Genomic DNA, 24,141 nt, shown 5'->3' on the forward strand with positions numbered 1-24,141 from the left:
TGGCCCGCAAGGTCAACCAATGTCTGTAACTCTTTGGCCCGAATTCACGAAGGTGGTACAAACAAAACCATGGTCTAAACCATGGACAAAAACCATGGAGCGCCAAGTGTCAAACAGAATATTTCGTTACGAAATTGGTCATTTCGTCGACAAAATGACTGTTTCGTTAACGAAATTATCATTTAGTTACATAATGTTGTCATTTCTTTACAAAATAATCATTTCATCGACGAAATGACTGATTTTGTAGCGAAATATCGCATGCGACACTTGGCATTCCATGGTTTTTGTCCATGGTTTAAACCATGGTTTTTGTCCATGGTTTAAACCATGGTTTCAATTGTACCACCTTCGTGAATTCGGGCCTTTGTGTGCTACGTTTGCATGCCCGACTCTGTCGACAGAGTGCCAACTTCGCACATTCTGCTCAAATGCGCAAACCCGCCCAAACCAATCAAAAAATTACCAAATGCCACAGTACACTGAAAGCATTTATCGCGATTCCATTCCTGTCACATGTAGCTTGCATATAATGTGGTGATTGATTGTCAAGGGAGTGTTCCCTACTGGATTTACAAGTAAATTCTAAGTTTCTGTCACTGTTTTGTGTTAAAAAGTCATGCCCCTACAATCCCTAACTATTGGTCAAAGGAACCACAGATTTGTCATACAATTTATATCAAAACAAAGCATGGCATTTTCTCTCCAACCTTGCTTGTTACATGTCTAAGGTAACCAAAATTTATAAAAGCTACATAGATTTGAAAAACAGAACGTTTTCCCAAAACATGACTACTTTGTAGTCTCAGAATAATGTGGCACATAGGGGGTTATACCATGGCACATGAAGAGTTAAATCTGAATTCTGGTGGCCCCCTTCCCCTCACCCCCCCCCCCAAAAAAAAAGAAAAAAAGAAAATGTAGTGCCCTCCCCCCTCCCCCCCCCCCAAAAAAAAAAGAAAAGAATCTTCTACATGATCAATGTGATTGCCAGGACTGACCACAAGATCTGATTAGATCCTACAAGATCACCATGAGTAAGACTGCAATTTCAAAGTGGCACAATTGATACACAAAAATTCCACGACTAGCTTCTAATGATCAATCGTGGCCGTGTTTTAATAGCAGATCGCAACAGTGGGAACCCAGCGTAAGTAAAGAATACCTGAGAGAAAGATTATATTGTACTAATTTGACTAAATACCTTGTCAGCATTACGTATTGCACAACCAAATCAAATTGTCCTTGTTTGGTGTTTTAGCTATTGTACTGTATTTTTGTTGGATCTATATGTTGGGAGAGGGGAGGGGGAGGTTTTTGTTTATATTGGTTTTATAATCTATTTGATGTTTTTGTCATGCTGAATTCCATATTCACTGGTGACACATGTAACATCACAAGCTGTAGTAGTCTTCTCATCTAACGATGGTGACCTTGAAACTCCAGAAATTCCTAACTTTTAAACGGATTGTTCAGTTTTCCTCAAACATTCACTGACGTGTTCTACAAATGAAGAGTTTGTTCGCAAATACCGTTAAGTCCGTATTTGCCAAATGGAGATATTTGCGATTAAATATCAAGAAAAATAAAGAGAATAATACGAAAATTTTTGCTTCTTTTGACCATAACTTCAAAAATGTGCCTTTATATGTAGTGACCAATATATCATTTAAAATCATTTAAAAGGTATCATTTTGTACTTTATGACAGAGAACATACTTCAAAATCTTCAAAAATGGACTTATCGGTTTTTGCGAACAAACTCTTCAAATATTGCTGCATTCACTCAATCCATATGTACATGAAGGTGAACTTGTTCTTTAATACATGGCACATCCAGATCCTATAAGCAGTGGATTAATGATGCCCCTTCTTACGTTTCATGTTGCAGTATCATTAGCACACAATTAACTTGCAGACAAGTATATGAATACCTGAATATAAGAACAACCCAAGTCCTTATTTGGCTATCATCTTTAGAAAACCCTTACAAAGTCATGCAAATATAGATCATTCAAGTGACTGTTATACATTTCAATCTGTATACATAACCTTCCAATAAATGTAAAAATAAAAATATTCGAAAGTTATCTATTGATTTCTATTTTTTGTTCTAAATTCTGTCTGATGGATTTGGGTCTTTCTTGTAAATTCACGTATTAATATGTAAGAGAGCAGTTTTATCCCTGAAGGTATGATTGTGTTTGTCTAGCATGGAAAGACTGCTTTATGAGAGGCAACAGGACAGTATGTCGTTGTTTTCTCAGAGATAAAGTTTATGGTCACAAAACCACGAACCAGAGACGATTCATGACTTTTCCAAATCAGACAAGGCTCTTGTAACTTTTCTTTTTATACACTAGAACTAACTTCTTGCTCAGAGTTGGTGTTTGAAATAAGCTTTGCCCAGTGAAGGGTAAAACTTGTTTATGGCAAGAGCTCTTGTGATGTGTGATTGGGTATTCTAGTGCTTTCTCTGTTCGAGAATTTTGCTGAGGTTGAAGCATCCCCAGTATGCTGAAGTGGAATCTTCAAAGTCTTCACCTACAGTGCTCCAAACCCTGCCGCTCTCACAAAGCAAACTATGAAAGATTATCTGATCTGTCTCCGGAAACACATTTTATTCAGTGTTAGGTGGACTTTCTCAAAGACAGGAAAATAGTTTTTTAGTATTTGGTTGTGCTTTTCTCAGGTGCCACTATATACATAATGCCATATGCCACAATGCTTACTGATGGGCAAATTGTGAGTTATCTGTTTTATATTTATTTTTTGGCTGTCTATTTTTCAATGAGTAATGATGTACAGTTGCAAAGCACTGTATTTAAAAGTCACTTAACCAGTTTGGGACGATTTCATGAGAGTTGCATCTATGCCATCATTAAAATGTGTCTATATCTTCTTACGAGAACTGTTGACATTATTTTGTTGTTGTTGTTTTTTGGAAAATTCAATATCTTAAGATGAAATGGTTTACTTTAGAATCCAGCTAATGGGTCAAATTGAAGTCTTATGATTATGTCTCTAATTAACAGAATAGTGTTATTTGTCGAGACTGATTCCTTTTAACCCTCAACTTACAACAGAGGAATGTTGCTTTCTAGAGTAGACTGAGTCAGGTTTCATCAAAGCATGGTTTTCATGATGGTCATGGAATCAGAGGATAGTTTTCTCAGTCATTGGCTAATATCAAGATTCCTTCCCAAAGGTCCGAATTCATGAAGGTGGTACAATCTTTGTCCATTGTTTAAACCATGGACAAAGACCGTAATTTTGTGTGAGGCGCCAAGTGTCGCATGGCCTATTTTGTTACGAAATCAGTCATTTCATCAACGAAATGTTAACATTTCATAATAAATTACTGATTTCATAACAAAATAGGCTATGCAACACTTGGCGCCCCATACGTTTGTCCATGGTTTAGATTGTACCACTTTCGTGAATTCGGGCCATAGTGTTTGTGTAATGAGATCAGCAAGTTTTTGTGAAAAGCTGATTAAAGATGGAAAGGTTAAGATTCTTCTTTTTTTTTTTTTCTTCCCACTGTCAAAGTGTCCTCCAGAGTTAGGAAATATGATTCTTAAGTATGAATGAGTATCAGCAACAACCGCGGAGGTTGTAGATTAAAGGTGTTACAGGGGAAACATGAAAGACATAAGGGCTGGTTTTAAGAAAGTGCAAGTTTGTCATTTAATCTGCCCACACATGGATCCTGTTTCTCAATTCCAGCTACCTGCCTATGCATATTTCATGATTGCATTGCACGCGCTATTTTCTGTTGGAGTTCTAAGCACGTTTGAGGCAACATCATATGCACGCCTCCACATTTTGCTCTGTTCATGTGGGGTATCTGTGGCAGTCTATCCACACATGATATATTTTAATCTCTTCAGTTCCCCCTTCCACAGAATGAGATATATTTATTCCACAAAGGGTTTTGTCAGTGTTATATCACTGTGATTCAGTCTCTGCAGATTTTGAGCTAGCGCCAGACACTCTTCCCACACAGATTTAATTTTCTGTAAAAGGCATGGTATAGGTATTTCTTTGAATTCATGAATCATCTATCGAAGGCCACATGTGCACCACACTGAAGTCCCATCCAGTATAAACTTGACTGCATCAACTGCTAACACTGAGTTCAGCTTTTCTTCCTCTATCTTTTCCATTCACTTTTGTTTCTTATATTCTTGTCCGCGTGTTTAATCTGTGTGATTTTAAGGCCACGCACAATTTCTTCTGCTCCTTTCCCCCCACCCCTTCTCGGGTGTTATTGAAATACCCTCTTGAATGTCACTGTATGAAAATTCGCCCACGAGAACTTTCGCATGGATTATCACAGCTGAAGCAAAAGACCACTGAAAAAGGCAAGAATTGACATTTTCTTCCCCCCGCCCGTGAAGGAGAGAGACTGTGTGGAGAGGGACATGTAAATGTGGGTGTTTAATAAATTGTGACAAGAGAGAAAAGAGGGAGAAAATGTCGAAACCTGCATAGCTGACCTTCAGGGTCTGTGATTAGATATCTAAGTGCTGATGGTTGTTGTTGTTGTTTTCTCTCTGTCTTTCTCCCCCCCCCCCCTCCCTTTCTCTTTCTAATTTTTATGAGAAGCAGGTGTTTTCAGCCAGTTGATGGCAAAAAACAAAAGAAAGCAGAATGAATAATTGTGCTCTGTTACCGATGATTCCAGTTTGGCCGGCAAGCACATCGTCCTCAGACTTTGCAACAAAAGATGGTTACTACCAGCATGGCATGAATCAAATTTTTTGCTTGTCATTGACAGTTGCAAATAGTGATTCTCTCTTCCTCCTCTTTATTTTCATTGTAGTTCACAAAGTGTACTTTTTAGCATTTTGGTTCAAGAGGGAATGACATTTCGATGGCATGCTCTCGCAGTATTACTCTAATTTCATTTTTCTTTTAAGGTGCAAAATTTATCATGGCTTCTGCCAATATGGCATCAGAGATACTTTGAGGGAAATAGCCAATTTATAGTCCTCATTAGATATTTCTGCCTATTTGTGTCTTATTCAAATCAAATTTTACCAATACAGTGGTGTACTATGCTCATAAGGTATAGTTAACATGGACCTTGTTGGAATTCAGCAAAAAAAAAAAATGTTACAGAGGAAGATAATTGTGCATGCAGTTGTACATGCAGATTTCTGTTATTGTGCGTACTTTTGCTTGTTTATTTGTTTGTTTGTTTTTTGGTTTCCCTGACATTTTATGTCTAAAGACTGAAGAGAACTTGGTGCAAGAGGTGCCTTCAAAGAAGTAAAGAAGAAAAAAACAAAACTGAGGAGGCATGTATTTTCTCTTGCTGCACTTTGTTTGTCACCCATCTCAATGTTGCTGCCAGGGTTGGATTTTAAATACTGCTCTACCATCCCATCCAGCGGTCTCACTCCGTGTTTCTCCCCACCCCATCCTTCTCCCTCTATTTCTCTTCCCTCATCCCAATGGGACGGCCTAAAAACCATCCACTGTGTGGCACGGCACAATGCCTGTGCCCTTTACTTCTGGTCGATGACGTTTGCACTAGTAATAGCTCAGTGCCCTTGACATTTTCAATGGGTACCTGAAAGCGTCCATGATTTACTGTGCCTACCTGCCTGCTTTGTACTACCAAATTAAAGAAAGCCTAATGTCCTTCGTATTCCTTCTCCCCCTCCCGTTCCCATAATTCTGAGGGAAACCTTGTTAATGGTGATATGTCCTGTGTCATGATGATTCCCAGAAGTATTTTTTGAAGTCATAGTTTCTCCAAAAGGGAGCAAAAAACACAAGTAGGGCACTCCAATCTCATTAAAGTAGATTAAGGGGACATAGTACCATCATTATTGCTTATTTTAATGTTTCATAGTGATAATGGTACTTTTGTATGTTTTTTCTAGATTTTGGCTCAATAGTTAACATGTTCTCTTTTTAAATCTTTTGATGTAAAAAAAAAGGGTATTGTCATTTCAGGTGCATGCAGGAATGTGTTTAACGTAACTACAGCTTCTTAACCTTAAGTATACAATGTGCCAAACCATCACTCACAAAGGTACTTTTAAAAATGTGTTACATGACAAAAAACAACAACAACAAAACAATGTAGAAAATGCAGATACTGTATGTGCAGTGATACTGATATTTCAATGGCAAGATTCAGAAAGTACAAGAGATAGAAATTTAGGAAAGAAAAAAATAGGAAAAAAGCCCTAAGTGCTCATTGATTGTTGGTGATGTTTTGAAGGTCATCATAAATTCCTGTTTATTCACTACTGAGATGTTTTCATCTATTTTCCTCCCATTCAAAAAAGACTGAGATCTCTTGCTTCTTGTTCAATGGTTTTATGTAACGCCCAACTGTCAATTGACTCCCAGAATGTTGTTTGATTCCCAATTCATTTGTCCTCTTATTTTCATGGATTCAATTTGAACTCTACAAGATTGTGAATGCTGGAGGTGCATTGAAGATAAAATGTGCGTGAAGAAGTAGCTCAACAAGATGGTTAATATTAGAGTGCATTGATGATGAAATGTGTGCGAATGAATAGCTGGGAGAGCTCTCTAGCTGACCTGGAATATTTGCTCAATGGATGTATGAAACTTCTCCGGGGTAAAGATTCGAGGGCTCTTTCTGCGATTTTTGTGAAGAGATTGGCGTTAAGTGTATGTCAATGTAAAATATGCTGCTGAGGTATAAATGATATGACATCAAAATGCACCTATTATGATGGAATGTCAAACTTCCAGTTGACTTTGCAATTTGTGCCATGCCCCTCTCACCTTTTGACCAATTGGAATGTTGCCTAACAGTGTGATAAAGGCTTTTAAAGATTAAATGCTGCAAGCCTCTAACCTGTATACTGCTAAGGGTCCATTTTCTGGCCGTAAGCTACATTTTGCATCTCTTTTTTTTTTGTTTTTAATATCATGAACATATTTTTAAGTGAAAACCCATGTGTTGTGACTCAACTCAAACACATTTAATGTTATCAAAGTAGAGCAGAAAAAATAAGTTTCATCATTAAAGTAAAATTTGACAGATACAAATGATGTCAAAGTATACATTTTTGCACAGAGTACCACTGACAATCATTGCATGGGACTACACTGACATTGCTGACATGATTCACAATTATACAAATATCTCAGCAGTGAAAAGAGATAAATACCTGATATTTCTGTATTGGTGTCCTAAGATATCATTATACAAAATTAGGTAGAAAATTTGGAAAAAGTTAAATTTGAAAAATGTTATAATTGTTCATATCTTTTATAACAGTCATGGTATTTTTCAATATAAAAATTTATGTTTGGCATAGACTATTAAAATGATACATGAAAATTATCAAAAGGAAATTTTGTTAATGAAAATTTTCAGTCTGTCCTCTTCAAAATGGGTATTTAATGTGACATAAACATTAGAAAAATAATATTTTTGAATAATGTCCCCAAAATTGCGTGGCCCAAAACTCCGCAGTTCATGGATTAATTTGTATGCAACATTGTATTTCGAGAGTATCATGTATCAGAAGATGTAAACAAAATGGCAAGCAGGGACTTTGTTGGCAAGACGTCAGGGTATTTTTGTATTTGGAATGTCTTTCTCATCACCAAAGACAAGAGTCTCATGCAAAATTAGCACACATCTCAAGTTAATTATGATTTGATTATGATATGATCTAATCATGCACCATGTATACAACAAATAAAATGTTTCTGTTGAAAAGCAGTTGCACTTCTGTACAAGTCTTACCTATTTTTTCCAAATGGGTCTAATGATATAATTTCATCTAGGGAAAAGCTAATGTCAGATCACACCATGAACATGTTGTATAATGCAACATTTATTTTTAAAATTGCTCTGAGTAAGAATATAGACAGAAATGCGTCGCACAGATTCAAGCCTGATACCACATTTATACATCACATGGAAATGGATTTAAACTACAGACTGCTGGTAATCTATGAGCTTTGCAAAATAACAGAAGAAGTAAGATGCAAAGAATGATTTCTTTGATTTTTTTTTTCATTCATTGTTCTATATTCCACATTTTTGTTCAAGTTTTTACATTCCACTTGATTTCAAAAAATAAGTTTAACAGAACAGTCAATATGAGATGGAATTAAACAAATATTATAAGGACATATGAATAACATGTAATATGAGGAACCTACTAAAAAAAAACCTAAGTTTGTCACGTGTAGGTTCCATAGTAATGATATAAGCATTTAGTACAATGAGTCAATGACGAAAAATGACAAAACATGCAAGAATGCGATATGTCAATGATGTAATGAATTAACAGATTGTATAATATTATTATAAAATGCTCGTAATTAAACTTAAGTCTCCAATACTAAAGAAGATAGCAATTTAGTCAAACATAAAATAGTTATAATACACATTGTACAATGAAAGACTAACTTTGTGTGTATGTCTATAAAATTACCGTTCAAACATTTCAAAAGCCATCTCCCAGAACTCAGCAACACAGAGACATTTTTACAGTCCCTTGTGCATTCTCTGAAAAATCAAAATTCCAGGAATGGTCATATCTCCTTTTCATGAAACCCGACACGAAACGGTTGATTTCAATTTGGCGCATTTCAGGTTATTTCATTTCCAGTGATCGTCTATGAATAGACTTTGGATGGCATTCTGGGAAGCAGTGTAGGAGGATGCATGGAATTTCAATTTACCTTGGCTGTTACCATGAATATTGAGCAGTCCTCATTATTTGCATCTTATTCCCAGATTTTCAGATTTCTAACCTCTTTATAATAGTCTATGTTCCTCTTTCTATGTTTCGTTTACTTTCTCCAGAATTCGAACCCTTGTACCTCAATGTCAATTACATTGCACACTCAATATATCTTTTAAATTCTCATTAGTAGTAATATAAACCCATAACTCATTCAGGGCAATGTGTGATTGTACTGATGATGAAGATGTGTAATATTGATGATTAATATCGTGATGATAATATTAACATTCATAATTAAAGTAAAAATGGTAACTACAATAGTGATAATATTCATAATAATAATGAAGAAGAAGATGATGATGATGATGATGTTGAGGGGGACAGTGATGATGTTACTTTTATTATTATTAATTTCTACTTTACCAAATGGTGATCAGAGTACAGCTAGTGCAGTGCATTGCATCATAACAATGTACCATCTATAGGTATCTCTTCGTGCAGCACTTATCTATTCCTAGATGCCACAACTATGCCTGTGCATTAGTATGCTTTTGTTTACACAGTGAGCCCTGTAGGTGTGAATTTAGTATGGAAGGCAAAATGTGTGACAACAGCACTTAGCCTTCATTCTCTCCCGTCCACCAACACATGATTCAGTCCAGGCATGTTATCATACATGGAGTGTGTTTATACTAAAGAGAGTAGGGCTCGTCCTTGTCTGGGCTCAATACCAGACCACTGGCATGTCCTAGATGGATGCATGTTTACATGGCAGCCCATACAGCATGGAGTATTGAGATTCCCCCCTACATGCCATTGCGCAACACTCCTGTAACCACAGGCAGAGTTATCATAGGTGGGGAATGTGTTTATACTTGGGTATGAGAGGTATTGAGGTTTGTGTACACACCATGTAGCACAGACCCATCGTTAGCACACTGGTAACCTTTAGCTGCAGTTATATCACATGGGAGTAGGTGAGTACAAGGGTGTAAAAGCACCTATGAATATTAAGGTCTTTTCCACACCACGCAAAGCAGTATACACCATTGGTATGCTATTGCCAATGCCTACTATATTAATGCTTTTGTATGTATATACCATACATACGGAGATCAAGCAATGATTTTCAGGTGACACTTTGTGTATGCTTTTAAAGATAGAAATATCATTGTATGATTTTAATCCACAAAATAAGCGTGAGTACCTGCTGGAGTTGAATGGCATGGCTACAAGACTCTGCCAGACACTAACATGTGCATGTGGTACCATTGTCTCAGATTTGCAAACACTTGCCCTTCAAGTCATGAAATACGCCTTCATCTTGTCGTGATGACTTTACCCGCTAATTTGTCAACGGTTTAATCTCCGTCCGTACAAACACCCGCTTCTCGGAAACGCCCACCAGCCCCGCTGGTTGGATGCCTTTTGCTTCACAAAAGGTCAGTGGCGGTGAGAAAAAGTAATGTCAGTGCAAAGTACAGGTTGTGGTGACCACGCTGACTCATTTGCATGCAAGGGAGGCAGCCCCTAAAGAAATGTGGGAAGTCTCAATTACTATGTGACCAGTGTGTGTAGGCGTGCCTTTAACTTGTCTTCCCACCTTCCTACTCTCTCTTCATATGGCATTATCATTTTTTTTTTTTTTTTTTTTTTTTGGTCTGTCTGTCTGAAAGCATTGAACAGCAGAAGTTGATCATTCATATATTCTGCCGGAGTGGTATATTTAGCGTGTCAGGAAAACATTGTGTATGACTGACTTGACGACTGTTGAGGCATTATATTTGTCTCAGTATACCTCTTCATAGCCTTTAGTCAAATATTTAAGCTGTATATATATATAGAGAGAGAAACAGACAGAGACAGACAGACAGAGATAGAGAGAGACACACACACACACACACACACACACACGCATGCTCAAATAGATGTTGTTGTATGGGAATCCTAACTTGAAACCCATTGAATTAAATCGTCTGGTGATTCCCAGATGTTTGTGTCGTTGCGTGTAGCAGCATTGTTCAGACCAAGTCTCATTTACTATGCATCTATGTCAATTTCATTGTCCTTCAGGCCTTGTCTAGTTATGTTGATGTCCAGAGCATTGGAGTGACAGCCATATCGTAATATCTTACTCTGTTCATATCTTACTATGATATAAAATGTTTACATGTTATGTTTTGTTAAAGAATTGGGAAATGCCTAACAGTGCTTCTAAAAGAAATCAAATACTATTGCTACAATTCTCGATCACTTAACCACTCATGAAACTGTCTTACGATTCCCATTTTGTAACTTTTATGGTCTGTACTGTATTAATCCAAAGTTTTCTCCGGCCATATCTTTGAAACATACTATAGTCATGACCAATAGTTCATAATTAAGAGCATCTGCAAGTACTGTCCCTTTGAGTCTTACGTTAAAGAAGACAATGTTTGACAGTACTGTTAAGGCTAATCTTGAACGCAAACATGAACAGGGTATTAGTGGAATATGGAGTCGCTTGTGATAATTTCTTTCATGAATCCCTGTTACTCCTCTGCAGGTTACATACAGCCAGTAGGAATCTGTGAGAAGTCAACGGCTGGGGCTGCACCCACAGGGAGCCAGGGGTCCGGAGTCATACCAAAGGTTAGAAGTTTGTTATGGCTATCAGTTTCTGCCATGTTTGTATTCCATGTGGCTGCTCTTTTCACTCCACACCGGCCCCGCCCCCTCCCTTCCCTTCCACCAGTACCATGTATAACTGGAGTAGTTGGGATACATGCCCGAGCTGCAGAGCCATTTGGTTGGAAACTGAGTTCATAGCCACTCATCCCTGACCTGAGTATGATTCGTTCGTAGCTGTAACTGCCCTCATCCATGGACAGTCCAATGGCTGGTTAGGGTTACGTAACAATTTCACAATATGTGTTGTAGTTTGCACCACAGGAGCCTGTGTCCAGGCAATTTACTGCACTGTGGTTGTGTGGTGTGTAATTATGTTTGTGTGTACTTACACAGATTCATTTGTAGGATACAAAGAACCAAACAGTCCAATGATCGCTTTTATTCCGTCATGCTTGTGGGGGTATGAAATACAATCAAAGAAAACTTACGTCTTTCCAGAAATAATGAAATATTGAACTTAGATATGACTGTGTTTATCAATCAAAATAACCGCTGAGAAGAGGTTTCAAACATATTTCTTCATCTTACAACACATTTTGGCATAAACATTCACTTTTTAACTTTAAATAACCTTCATTCCAGAATGACATGATATATGCACAATCTAGAAATAACTGACATTGTAGTAAATGTTTGTATTTTATCAAAGAGTATATGATACAACCCATGTCTAACAGTGGCAAGGATGAAAGAAATTGTTTAATCAAGTGGCTGAATTTGCTGGGAACTGGTAAAGCTGCAGTTTTGTTCTGTCTTGCAGAACACAGTTAAAATCAGATGCTAAAGCCTGGAATTATGGATTTTTGTTCAACTTGTGGTTTTGTTATTTTGAAATCAGATGCTGAAATCAGAATTTCTGAAATTGTGTACAATCCTTCAGTGTATTCATATTATTTAAGGCTTGCTGTCTTGATAAGAGTAAGATTATGCTTTACTGTTGCAACAACAACAACAAAATTAAAGACATCTCCTCTGAAGCAATTTCATATAGTGTCATCATCACTTGAGCTGAAGATGCAGTGTAAGGTGATTCTTCTCAAGATAACTTGCTCATTCTCCGAGTATCGGCACCGTCGATGGCCATGGAAAAGATCCTGTCCTCCCATCGAGGAAATTATCTTCTCTTCTCAAAAGTGGTCCTAGATTTGTGCGAGATGTGTGTCACGCTCCGGCTTTGACAGACACGACAGCCCACCCCGCTATCCCGCCTGCATTATATCCTCACTGCCCACGTATCTCCAATGGCGCGCCTGCCCTAGATCGCCCACAATTGGTACATAAATGAGAAATTGCCCGTTGCCTAGCAACCAGCTGCTATGTCCACAAATTTGGTGCGAGATGAAGAAGAACGGGAGAGAAAGAGAGAATGATGGGAAAAGGTTGGATTTCTTGGTGTGTTAGATGGATAGCAAGGGACTGATTATAATGTGTGTACTGATTAGGTTCACGCAGTGTGTTCGCAATCTTGAGTATGTTTTTCTCTGATGTTAAGGAGGTGCATATCAATGAGATTAGAGAATACTATATAATATTCCAAATAACAAAAGAGGTACATGCGTATATGATCACTGTTCCTGTAATGTACAGGACACTGTGTCAGTTTGGTAGAAGTGTGTTCAGTGTAAACATAGTGTTTTTAACACCTCGTGTGTAGTGAAATATTAAACATGTATGCATCAATGGATAAACAATTGCATGCATATGTGTGACAGAGTTGTATGTAATGTGTACAGCACAATATATAGTGTACTTTGTGGCTGATATAATTGCATTGAAGTAGAGCTGGGCAGTTAAAGCGCTTAAATTGTTTAAAATAATAATTTTGTTCAGTGACAGATATATTGGGTCAGCATTCAAATCGTCTGAAAGCCCTCAAAATCAGCTGGAACTTAGCCAAGTAATGTGTCGAAGGTGATCGTGTAGTGCTGTCATAAGAAAAGATCAGAAATCTTTGATCTATAAAGTAGTAAATTCACAGCCCGAACAATGGAAATCACAGCAACTGACAGTACCTAGTTGCAACTTCAAGGCACCCATAGCTTCTGAGCCATCATATTCCATTCAATGTCCGTGGGCCACTAACAAGAGATTGGGATGGTATTTACGCATCTTACGTCATCTTCCCCTCAGCATGCCGGTATTACCGTATTGAAATTACGGCCGGGGTTGATGCAATCGGCACCAATTAACAGCCGATCAGGCGGCGGTGGATCTGGTGGCACTTGGACGCAGGAATGGCGAAGCCAAGATAAAGGTCATAGGGAATCAAGACACAAGCGCTAATGGATTTCCAAATGCTAACTGAATTAAACAGCCAGCTTTCAGAATGTTTTGTCCAGGTGTGTGTGTGTGTGTGTGTGTGTGTGTGTGTGTGTATATATATATGTGTGTGGGTGTGTGTGGGTGTGTGTGTGTGTAAGAGAGAGTATGTACAGAGAGCAGGTGTAACCCAGGAAGTGCAAAACTTAGGAGCATTGATATGATTGTAGGATGTGATGCAGGATGAGCATTATTATATCAGACCCTTTGTGTGTGCAACCCTGGGTAAATTGACATTTTCACATTTAAATGCACATATTCTTTTCTTTACACTATAAATGCATTGAATGCCAGTGGCAGTTTGCAAAAATTACATGCTGCAAAAATGGTCATTGGTTTCAATTTGGGAAAATTTCATGCTACAAATATTTCTGGTTTTACAATATTGAATGTTGGTTCAGTCAGAAGAGTCTCTCAATTGACTAAAAATAGGACAGTCATTTCTAGATTTTGTTCGCTTCATATCTAAGGAAGATCTGTTTCTTTGTAGCAAAAAAACAAAAACAAAACCCAAAACAATCTCAAGAGTCAAAAAACTTTCAGTGGTAAAATTTTTTTTCTCCCAATAATGTAATCATGTAGACAGATCCTCATACCCATAATACACATTTGTGTACATAGGCAGACATTAGCCAATTATGGTGGCAGTGACACTAGGCTAGCACTCTGTGATTGATTCGGCGGCTGACTATCCTTTACTGTCTGAACATTGCCATAAATTAATGTTGAGTCACATAAAATTTATATTGCATACTCTACCCTTGCACGCTGATATTCACTCTAGAACCCTAGATTGAAATTACCAGACGAGTGTTGAAACAATAAATTTTTGTCACAATATCATAAAAATGATCATTGTGTGTGTATGTGTGTGTCATTGTGTGTGTTTGTGTGTGTGTTTGGCTTTTTGTTAGTGTAATTATTGGAAAAAGAAAAAGCAGTGATTATTACCATTTGGATGACATACTGATACCTGTTACTGTAGATGTCTAGCATAGTTATTTTGCTGCTTATTATTGTCATTTTGTCAAATATACATTTTATGCTTGCCCACATGATGTGTAGCATGCATGTACACACACACACACTCATGTGTAATATTGGGAGATTTTATGCGTTCAGCCATGTTGAACCAACAATGGACCACTTTACAGGCTGCATTCAGATTGCATGCAGTTTTCCGTAACAGTTTTCTGTGACCTTGCTTTAGGCTTGCCTGGCCCAGCAACAACTATGACATGCAATGCGCATTCAAATGGATAGGATTACACAGGAGATGTTTAATGACATGCAACCTTTGACGAAATAGTTCTTGAATAGGTTGTCTAGATGCAACATGCATGCATTGGAATATATTGTGAAACCTGTTTATAAGATATGCAAAATCCTAGCATTATACTGTATAAGCTGTTATTTTCACGAGGGTTTATTTTTTGCGAATTTCACGAATCACTGTTGCACCACGAATTTAACAGCAAAACAACAAATTGAATTGAATTGAATTGACTCGAACTGTGATTACAATGAACAGTTATTGTAAGTACGTGTATGTCTGTGTGTGTATGTTAGTATGCACATATATACAGTATCTGTGTGTGTCAGCCACATACATGTATATGATGCGTGTACACAATGAACTGCCTCATGATTACATGCACCATGGCCTTTTCTTAGCCCTAATGAACTGTTGTGCCTCACCATTAGTAGGTATGTTGTCAAAACAGTAGAGCCAGCTTTTGACCTTGAGTAGTGGGCCAGCTATAGTGCATTGCACTCTTGGAAGCTTGCCAGCCCTGAAACATACACTACACTATAAAGAGACACTGATTTGTGTGGCATCTTTTTTTTTTTTCAAGACTATAACATGGAACTGATGATTAGAAGAACATCACTCGATGTGGAATGTGCATTTTCAGTTGAAACTAGTGTGAGCTCTGCTTAAAATATCCTGGTTTAATGCAGGCTTTGATGTTGTCCGGATATGGCATTGTGGGAATATTCACTCACCTCTTGACAAGGAGCCATTGATGTACAGTGTTCCATGATGCATTTAGCGTAGTGCAGCAAATCACCAGTTACCACAAACATTTTCAAAAAGAAACTCAAGACCCACTTATTTAAAGAATAATTTCAATGATTTTGTGATTTATGAATTGTTCATACTCATAGTCAATTTACATGTTTATTTCTCTTGTGAATTGTAAAGTGCTAAGAAACATTTTGGTCATAAGTGCAATATAAATTTTTCACATTTTCATTGCTAACTGGAAGTGTGTGTGTGTTGGGGGGGGGGGGGGGATGACGGCGGGAAAACTGATAGAACGTAACTTGTAAATCCCCTGAGAATGCCGAACTGCATTTTCCTTTAAAGGCCAGAGGATATTTGATGCCTTCATGTGCAGGAAGAGTTTCATAAAAACATGAGTGGCTGTTTTCAGGTCACTCTCATGCACTTGAATGCTTGCTTCAGCTATCAACCAAACCTATTCACGAACATATCATCCTGTACCACCAATGTGATGGTGCTAAAAGGTGAAAATTGTAAAGCTCTTATATAGATAGTCAATTTGATATCGGTGGAACACACCTGGGTATACGCACATCACACCTGACATGATTTTGACTCGCATACAGATTAATATTTCCTCCAATGTCAAGTATCTCTTACATTCATATTGATCTCTAGTATGTCTATGTATCTATGTTATGACTGTGTTTTGTATGGGTATGTATGCATTTTATCTATGCACCATGTGTTTTGCATATATGCATGCAAACAAAAGAAATTTCCAGAAATGGGCAATAAACTTGAATGAAATTGAACTGAATTGAATAGTGACTGACATAGATCTAGGTTATTTATGGCTATATAATATAGTATCAGAAATAGAGCTGTACCCAATCCAGCCCCTCTATTTAAAAAAGGAGGTGAAAATAAAAATAGACAGATAAGGGTTAAAAGAGGGTATAGCACTACCCTGTAAATTGTATGGCAACAGAAAATCTATTTAATGGGTTGTATGACTTGTTGTGTCTGCTGCATGTACAAGTCATTAAGAGTGTGGGAGCTTGCGCACGGCCGGGATGCAATTAATAATTTATTGGCTTTGTTCAAATCAATTCACTCATGTGGGACTACTTTGTACAAATGAGATCCCAAATTGCATAGATCCTGTTGGGAGGGGCTATATAGTCCGTCATATACTTGCAGCTTTGGTTTCACAAGCCTGTCTCTCTGAGGGCCTGTATATAAATATGGGAAAACTTCCCAAGGTAAGTGAAATCACTGATAATGTACAGAATCAAGAAGTGTTGCGACCCATCCGGATACCTAAGGGAGTTAGTGGAATTATTTGCTACAGAGTGTGCTGTTATTTCCTAGTTCATTAAAATATCTGAAGGGACGTCCTTTGCAGCGAGTATGATGTAGGGGTGTAGTGGCATCGAGGCAATAGTTTTCAATGTCGTCTCTATAAAACATTTGTTTTAAATGGTCTTCTATTCATGAAATGAGGATCTTTCATGATTGTATAGTTTGCAAATCCCAGTTTCTTGCTTCACCTTTTGCTGCACAGCCAGATATTTAGCATGCTTCATTAAAACACAAATCCTTTTCTTTTTTTCTTTAATAGAAAATACTTTTAATCTTCTTGTTGAATCTTGACATATTCTGGCCGCCTCACTAAATGTATTCACATCTTAAGTAGATTAGCTCTGTCATTCTTTATGACCATCATCGTCATTTGCCATAATGTTCTGCCCTTACAAATCCTGTCCAATAGTGAGAATTTCCCTTCACTGGAAATCATCATGAGTGGTTGTCAAAAAGGACAAATTAATAAATGATGCATGTTGTCTGTGCTATGTATCATATTAGTACATTCTTCAAGATTCACATATAGGACACTTAGAAGCTTATGTCACCTTATTGCTTTCCAGTGTTTGAACAAGTGCTGTCATCTGGTACTGGAACAAAAACAAAAATCAAAAACAAGTAGAATTCTTTGTGGATAAATAGCCTATGATAAAATCCTGTTGAAAATTTCTCACCTTAACTTGTGTGCCCAACAGTCATTTCTCACTATCTATGCCGAGCAGTCATCTCAAAATATGTGTGTAATGTCTCTTAGTCTCTGCCTTACCCCCCCCCCCCCCCCCCCCACTTACAAACACATTTTCTTCTTCCATCCCACACCAATTTCCTCCCGTTTTTTTCCTCTCTCTTTTCTGTCAATGCTTTTTTCTTCATTTTTTTTTTCTGGCAAGAACTAGGTCACATGTCTTCAGGTCAGAAAGGATGAAACTGGGTTACTTGTCATTGGTAGAATCATTGGGGAAGACGGAAGACATGATGTTGTATTCCAGGGATGGGAAAGGAGAGAGGATGTTCCTGAGAAACACTGGGAGTGATTGTCCTCAAAATGCAACAGTATTTTTTTTTCTTTTGCAGAGACATTGCCCAAACTCCTAAAACTATTCCGACTCCCAAAATTAGGAGTATCATCTCTGAATATCAATTTCTGTGACAGCACATTCTTTTTTATTTATCTATTTTTTTTTATGAGCCTGCTTTGTAATGTGTTATGTCATAATCCAGATGGGATTATGAAGTTATGCAGTATTCCTATGGTGTAATTTTAGCACAGCTGAAATATCCAATAATCAACCCTGTTAAATGTTGATTGTAATTTTATTCCTCTGCAATGCCTGATTTCATTTCTGCATTCTTTTTCTTTTTTTCTCATATCTTAGTTTCTGACTAAAGTTCCATGTGGAATTAGACACCATAGACAGGTTTTAATGAATGAACTTTCCACCGTAGGGAGTTAGTCTCCTTACAGTCACTGGTATTCAGCAGCTGCGGAGGTTTGGAGAGAGTTTGGCTTGTGCAGAGACTAGAAATGTAGTGATGCGAGATTTTCTGGGAGAGGGGAATGAGCACCTTGCCATGGTGTGAGCCTGTGTCTGCGAGAAGGAACGCGCACAGAGTCTGTAATGAGAGAATTGAATGTGTAATCACATTTTCCAGCCACTGAGTCTAAACCGCTCAAGCGTGAGTATGACTTGCCCAAAGGCTAGGTGGCTTGGGCTTCTCAGGGCTCTGTTTGCACCGGGAGAAAGGCACGATTCATGGACTCACCATCATGAATTGAAGATGGTAGCCTGTTCCAAATTAGCAAATGAAAAGGTGTTAAGTTATCTAATCTTACAAAAGCATGAGAAAGTCAACATGAAGAGACAAACTGTTGCATAGGAGGTCAGTTGTTTTCACCATTTTAACCTCTTCTTTTTTGTTTTAACACAGCTTCATGTCATAAACACAATGTGAAAAGGATTGGTATTTACTTAAAACGGCTGGAAAATGTTGCTGTCAATGAAGACATCAGTGTAGCATATTTTTCTTTGCAAAATTTTATTTAACAGTGGCATTTTATTTTGGAATGGCACTTTCATTTAGATTTTAAAAAATGATAAGATTAGTTGAATGGTAGTGTCTGTTCGACCTTGTGTGAGCTCTATGAGTGCTTCTTGTAACATGTAGTTGCCATTTAGATTGAGAAAATATTGAAGATAATTTATCAATGTGCACACTCAGCTACATATCAAGATGTCATGGCTGCATAGTTGATTATTTCAAGCAAATGCAATGTGCTCCAGCTCTCGAAATATCCATGATGTTCAGTGTATGATGGGTTTCATGTGTAATCTTATTATTTTACGCATACCATGCAAGGATTTAAACTCTGTGCCATGCATGGCTTTGAAGTCAATACCAAGGATTTGAAGTCTGCACGAAGAGGAGGCAGGGTTGAGTAACATTTTGGCATCAGTTACAGAGCAGGGTGAGGTAAACGTTTACACTACCACTGATACCTAGAGGGCAGTTTTCACAAGAGAATCAGAGTAGCAGGAAAGTTTTGTGGGAGTCAGCTAGAGACTGTGACCTGTCTTTCTGTCTGAATGGTCAGTGTAAACAGGGTATTTGTGCCACTGTACTTTGTTTTTTCGTGATCAGGGCGGGCAATTTTCTCTGCACGTGTACATGAGTGAGCGCAGCGGCTAACAAAGTTACACATGCTGGTCTGATCGTGGGGGGATACGAGAGTAATGGATGAAGCCTCCGATGAGGTTCTAGATTCTTTCCAGCACCCCACCCCCCCCCCCCTTCCTCATTACCTTCAGGAAAATCAATTTGGCTTTGAAACAGCAAAAGAGAGGTGCAGTAAGGGTTTTCACATTCAAGTTTTCACAATGGACCAGCTTTAAGACGTTGCCTATTTAGTATCCTTCATGTTTAGACTTTGACAAATAGATGCTTTTGTTATATTTTTTTTGTTTTTTGTTTTTTAATGTATGTGTATGTGAATCAGAAAGTCAATGCAAATCTTATAGGGTAGAGAAAAAGTGATATTATGTTTTGAAAGAGTGGAAGAAAAGTTGTTACCTTTCTGTCATGAATATTGGATATTTCCTAAGTTATATTTCATGCCTATGTAAAAGTGAAAGCAAAGCAGAAATGCATGACTTTTTCATAGATATTATGCAAAAAGAGGGGCTTTGTTTACATGCATGCTTTTATTTCCTATTTGTTTGTTTGCTTTGTGTTCTCAGATATCATAGTTTGTGTATTTAGTACAGAATTGTAAAAGCAGACAAACCAAAAATAGACACAAAAATCCAGGGTTATTGCTTTATTTTCAGACAATTTCCAGTACTGTTTGTTGATTTGTTGTCTTTTTCAATCAGCGCTTTAATACACTGTACCACATCAGTTAAGACATCAGCAGGACAATGACACAGATTTTTTTTTTTATACCTCCGCCATGAAGTGTTACCGGAGGCATTATGTTTTCGGGTTGTCCGTCCGTCCATCCGTCCTGATCCGTCCGTAATCAATTTTGTGGACAGCGTATCTAAAATACCGTTTGAGGTATCCTAATGAAACGTGGCATGTATATGTATGAGTGGGCGAAGTTGACCCTATCAACTTTTGGGTGCACATGTTCAAGTTCAAATGCTCAAAATTTTTCTATTTCCTTTATATCTATGCAATGCATGGAGGTGTTTTCTTGAAACTTGGTGTATACATGAAATACCAAATAAAGATCCCCAGAGAGAGTTTTGGGTCATGAAGTCAAAGGTCAAGTGAAAATGCTAAAATTTCACTTTTTTTCTTCATATCTCACAAGTATTTGAAGGTATCTTCATGGAACTTAGTATATATGCATGTACTGACTGGCAGTGATCATGTAGGGAATTTAGGGGTCATGGGTCAAAGGCCAAGGTCAACTCATCAAAATGTCTTATTTCCCTCTTATCTTATGCAATGCCTGCAGGATTTTTTCTTGAAACTTAGTGTATGCATGTATTACCCAATACAGATTCGCTTGGAAGTTTCTTGCCAAAAGGTCAAAAGGTCAAAGGTCAAGTGAAAGTGCTAAATTTAACTTCTTCTTTAAACTTATAAAAGGGTCAAAAGTTGGGTACAGGTCCTCAAATCCCCAAATACCTGCACTCTTTAGACAGTATAGCCATTCATCCAGATAAACCTAATTCAAGAAAAGTGAACATTCAATGCATTTGTGACAAACGTGTCGTTTTAATATTTTGCCAGTTATGTGAAACTGTCATCACACATTGTCATGACATTGTGCTATAGACCTATTCGGAGAACCATGCATTATGGCGAAGACATACCAGTCGCCATAGCGACATTTCTAGTTCTTCTTAATCCTCTGCATGCTTAAGTTCTGATTTGCACAGAAAACCCCATAGCCTTATACACACTGTCCACAGTCCATGGCATGAAATATGTTTAAGAAGGGAAAAGGTAACAATTCTTCAACACTTTGCCTAAAAGATTCTCATAAATCCATAGACTTTACACAGGACCTGATGGGTGCCCTTAGACTGTGGGTTCAGGTATCGTAGGAAGGATTAGCAGCCATTAACTTCAGAATCTGTGTCCCAACCTATTGATATGATTGGAACTGTGTACTGTATACACCATATGTTTTGCGAAGTTTTTATTCTCGTGAATCTTGTGAGTTGGGTGCTCTTTGCGAATATAGAAACATGTGAAAATATTAACTCTGATCCCCGACATGAATGTGACATGTGTGCATACAATTCTCTAGTAAGTATTGTACTCCATGGTCGCAAATTCAACCACTGGCGTAATTGTCGGGAAGTCCCTATTTGCACAAAATGAGAGTCACTAAAAATGGCGTGTACAGTATTTTAATGGATATCCATGTCCATCATCAGTCATTGATTAGAAATCTACTAGATCAGTTGTTCAGAGATGTTGATCTTTCATTTTGTCAATCCCACTTATCACTATTCCTTTTTAACAGTATTTCAAAGAAGTTTGCCAATGTCAGCCTCCTCCATAGTCTTTGTACAGAGTGCTTAATAATACTGAAAGTTTATGTCTGCCTGATTTACCAAATAGGGTGAACCAAATTGAAATCAAAAGCGTTTTTAGAAGAATTGCCTTTTTCAAAAGTAATTTTCAGGAGTGGTTCTTGGTTCTAAAGGTACAAGGTTGCTTTGACATTTGCAGTATTTTCTCGATGTGACGGCAGTAAAGACGTCATAGTTTTGCTCTCGACAAGAGGATATTATTGTACTATATATATGCATCTTGTTAATTTTTTTCTTAATGTTGGGAAGTATCATCTTGACACTGACTGAATGTCATTTTGTTGTGAGTTGTTTTTTTTTTCTTCCCCTGTTTCCCTCATTTTCTTTTGACATCACTTGGCTGTTTCCTGTGTGTAGGGATTGTCGTCATGTTTATTTGAAAGCCACAATATGAATTCAGCTCGGCTGCGATGTTTTGATTCAGTGAGTGGGCCATGGCTTGTCAGTGGCACACTAATAGTCACGCCGTTTGAGCACGGCAGGAGACTGACAAGCACACATCAGCAGAGACCTTTTCTTCTCGCCATCTCGTTTTATGCCTGCAGGTTTAATTAAATGTCAACTGCATTTTATACAGCCTTTCCCCCCATTCTGCTGAGTATAAATATTGATTCCTTCTCTACAATGGAGAAGTATTCAAATGTCAAGAGACCTTCTAATCAGGCACATCGTGTCGGAGCGAGACGGCTCCTCACCAGTTAGGAAATAGCACAGCTCTGTGCAAGCCCTGATAGGTCAGAGGTCGTACCCTGCCCTACATTTTCTTTTCCCACCAGGAGTTGTGTAACATGGATGGTTCGAGAGTGCAGCCGCCCAAACATCAGATGTTGGACTGGCATATGTTATGCTTTTAAGTAAAAAAAAACAGTTATTCATTTGACTTGATCAGAACGTGGGTAGGGGTTTGCAATTAAGTATTGCTTTACATTGTGATAAGAAGCCCTGTCTGTAAAAGTTGATATGATTTGGTAACATATTATGAAATCTTGAGAGCATTCTTGCTGACATCCTTACTTAGCTGACAACAATGTAGCGCTAGTTTTGTTCTTGTTTTAATCATTTTATCTCAAAATTACCTGATATATTCTTTGTTCTGTTTATTGAAGTATTTAATAGAGGATGACAGAAATTCTCCCACCTATTCAAAATAATAGCCAGCTCCGGGATATAAGCATGCGTACACACATCTGCATCATTTCCATCAATTTTCTCTTGAATATGGAGAGGGTAATCCATGTAGCATTGAGTTACAGTTTAATTTTGCTTTGCTTCATTATGTGTAGTTTGACACGCATTTCAGTCTGCCACTCAGTGGGGAAAATTTTCTGTCACTTCTTCGAATTCCTTCATGGAACTCAGTCAAGTTCCTGTTTAGGTTAGTTCAAACTATTTGTATTACATTTACATTGTGTACAAGTAGATCATTTCAGCATTATTCTTTTGTGGTGGTTAGACATGAGCATATTGAGCAGTACGTGTTACTATGAACCTGCATAAAACTGAATACTTAGCACAGCCCATAAAAGGCGGTGGAGATACACCCATCCCCAAAGTGAGCAGCTTCCACCAACGCCCATCATCATCTGAGGAAAAGAAAATACCTTATAACGCGGCAAATGACACCCAATCTTTGCATAAGATATCTGTCAAATGTGTGGTTAACAATGAGATAGAAAGACAGGTCCTACTTTCCACTTTACAGAATTTTTGAAAGACACTGTGCCATGTCTCATGAATAGTCTGACTGAAGGACAAGTAGAGTAGAGGTCTGGTCTCAATGTCACAAAGATGCACTTTTTCTTTAATCCCCTCTCCCCCTTCCCTTTTCTTCAGTGAGCATCACCATGATGCTGAAATGCATACCAATTGTGTAGTTTGCTCACACCAATCTAGAGAAGATAGTAAGTCATTATCAGTGAAAGGGGGGGGGGCGAGGGGGTGAGAGAAGGAAAACAAGGTCTCTTTTACAGAGAGCGAGAGAATGAGGATGAAGATATGGTGGAGTCTGCCACCTTTGCACCTG

At 37.9% G+C, this 24,141-nt stretch overlaps 1 protein-coding gene across 1 annotated transcript in view; it reads left to right on the forward strand.

The window, feature by feature from the left end:
- Positions 1 to 24,141, forward strand: part of LOC140237584 (uncharacterized) — a 109,147-nt gene that overhangs the window by 51,530 nt on the left and 33,476 nt on the right. Inside the window, exon 3 of the mRNA XM_072317518.1 lies at positions 11,248 to 11,333. The gene's annotated coding sequence lies outside the window, so the exon portion shown is untranslated. The remainder of the gene's footprint in view (positions 1 to 11,247; positions 11,334 to 24,141) is intronic.

Source organism: Diadema setosum, chromosome 14, assembly GCF_964275005.1.
Source record: "Diadema setosum chromosome 14, eeDiaSeto1, whole genome shotgun sequence".
Classification (NCBI taxonomy): Eukaryota; Metazoa; Echinodermata; class Echinoidea; order Diadematoida; family Diadematidae; genus Diadema; species Diadema setosum.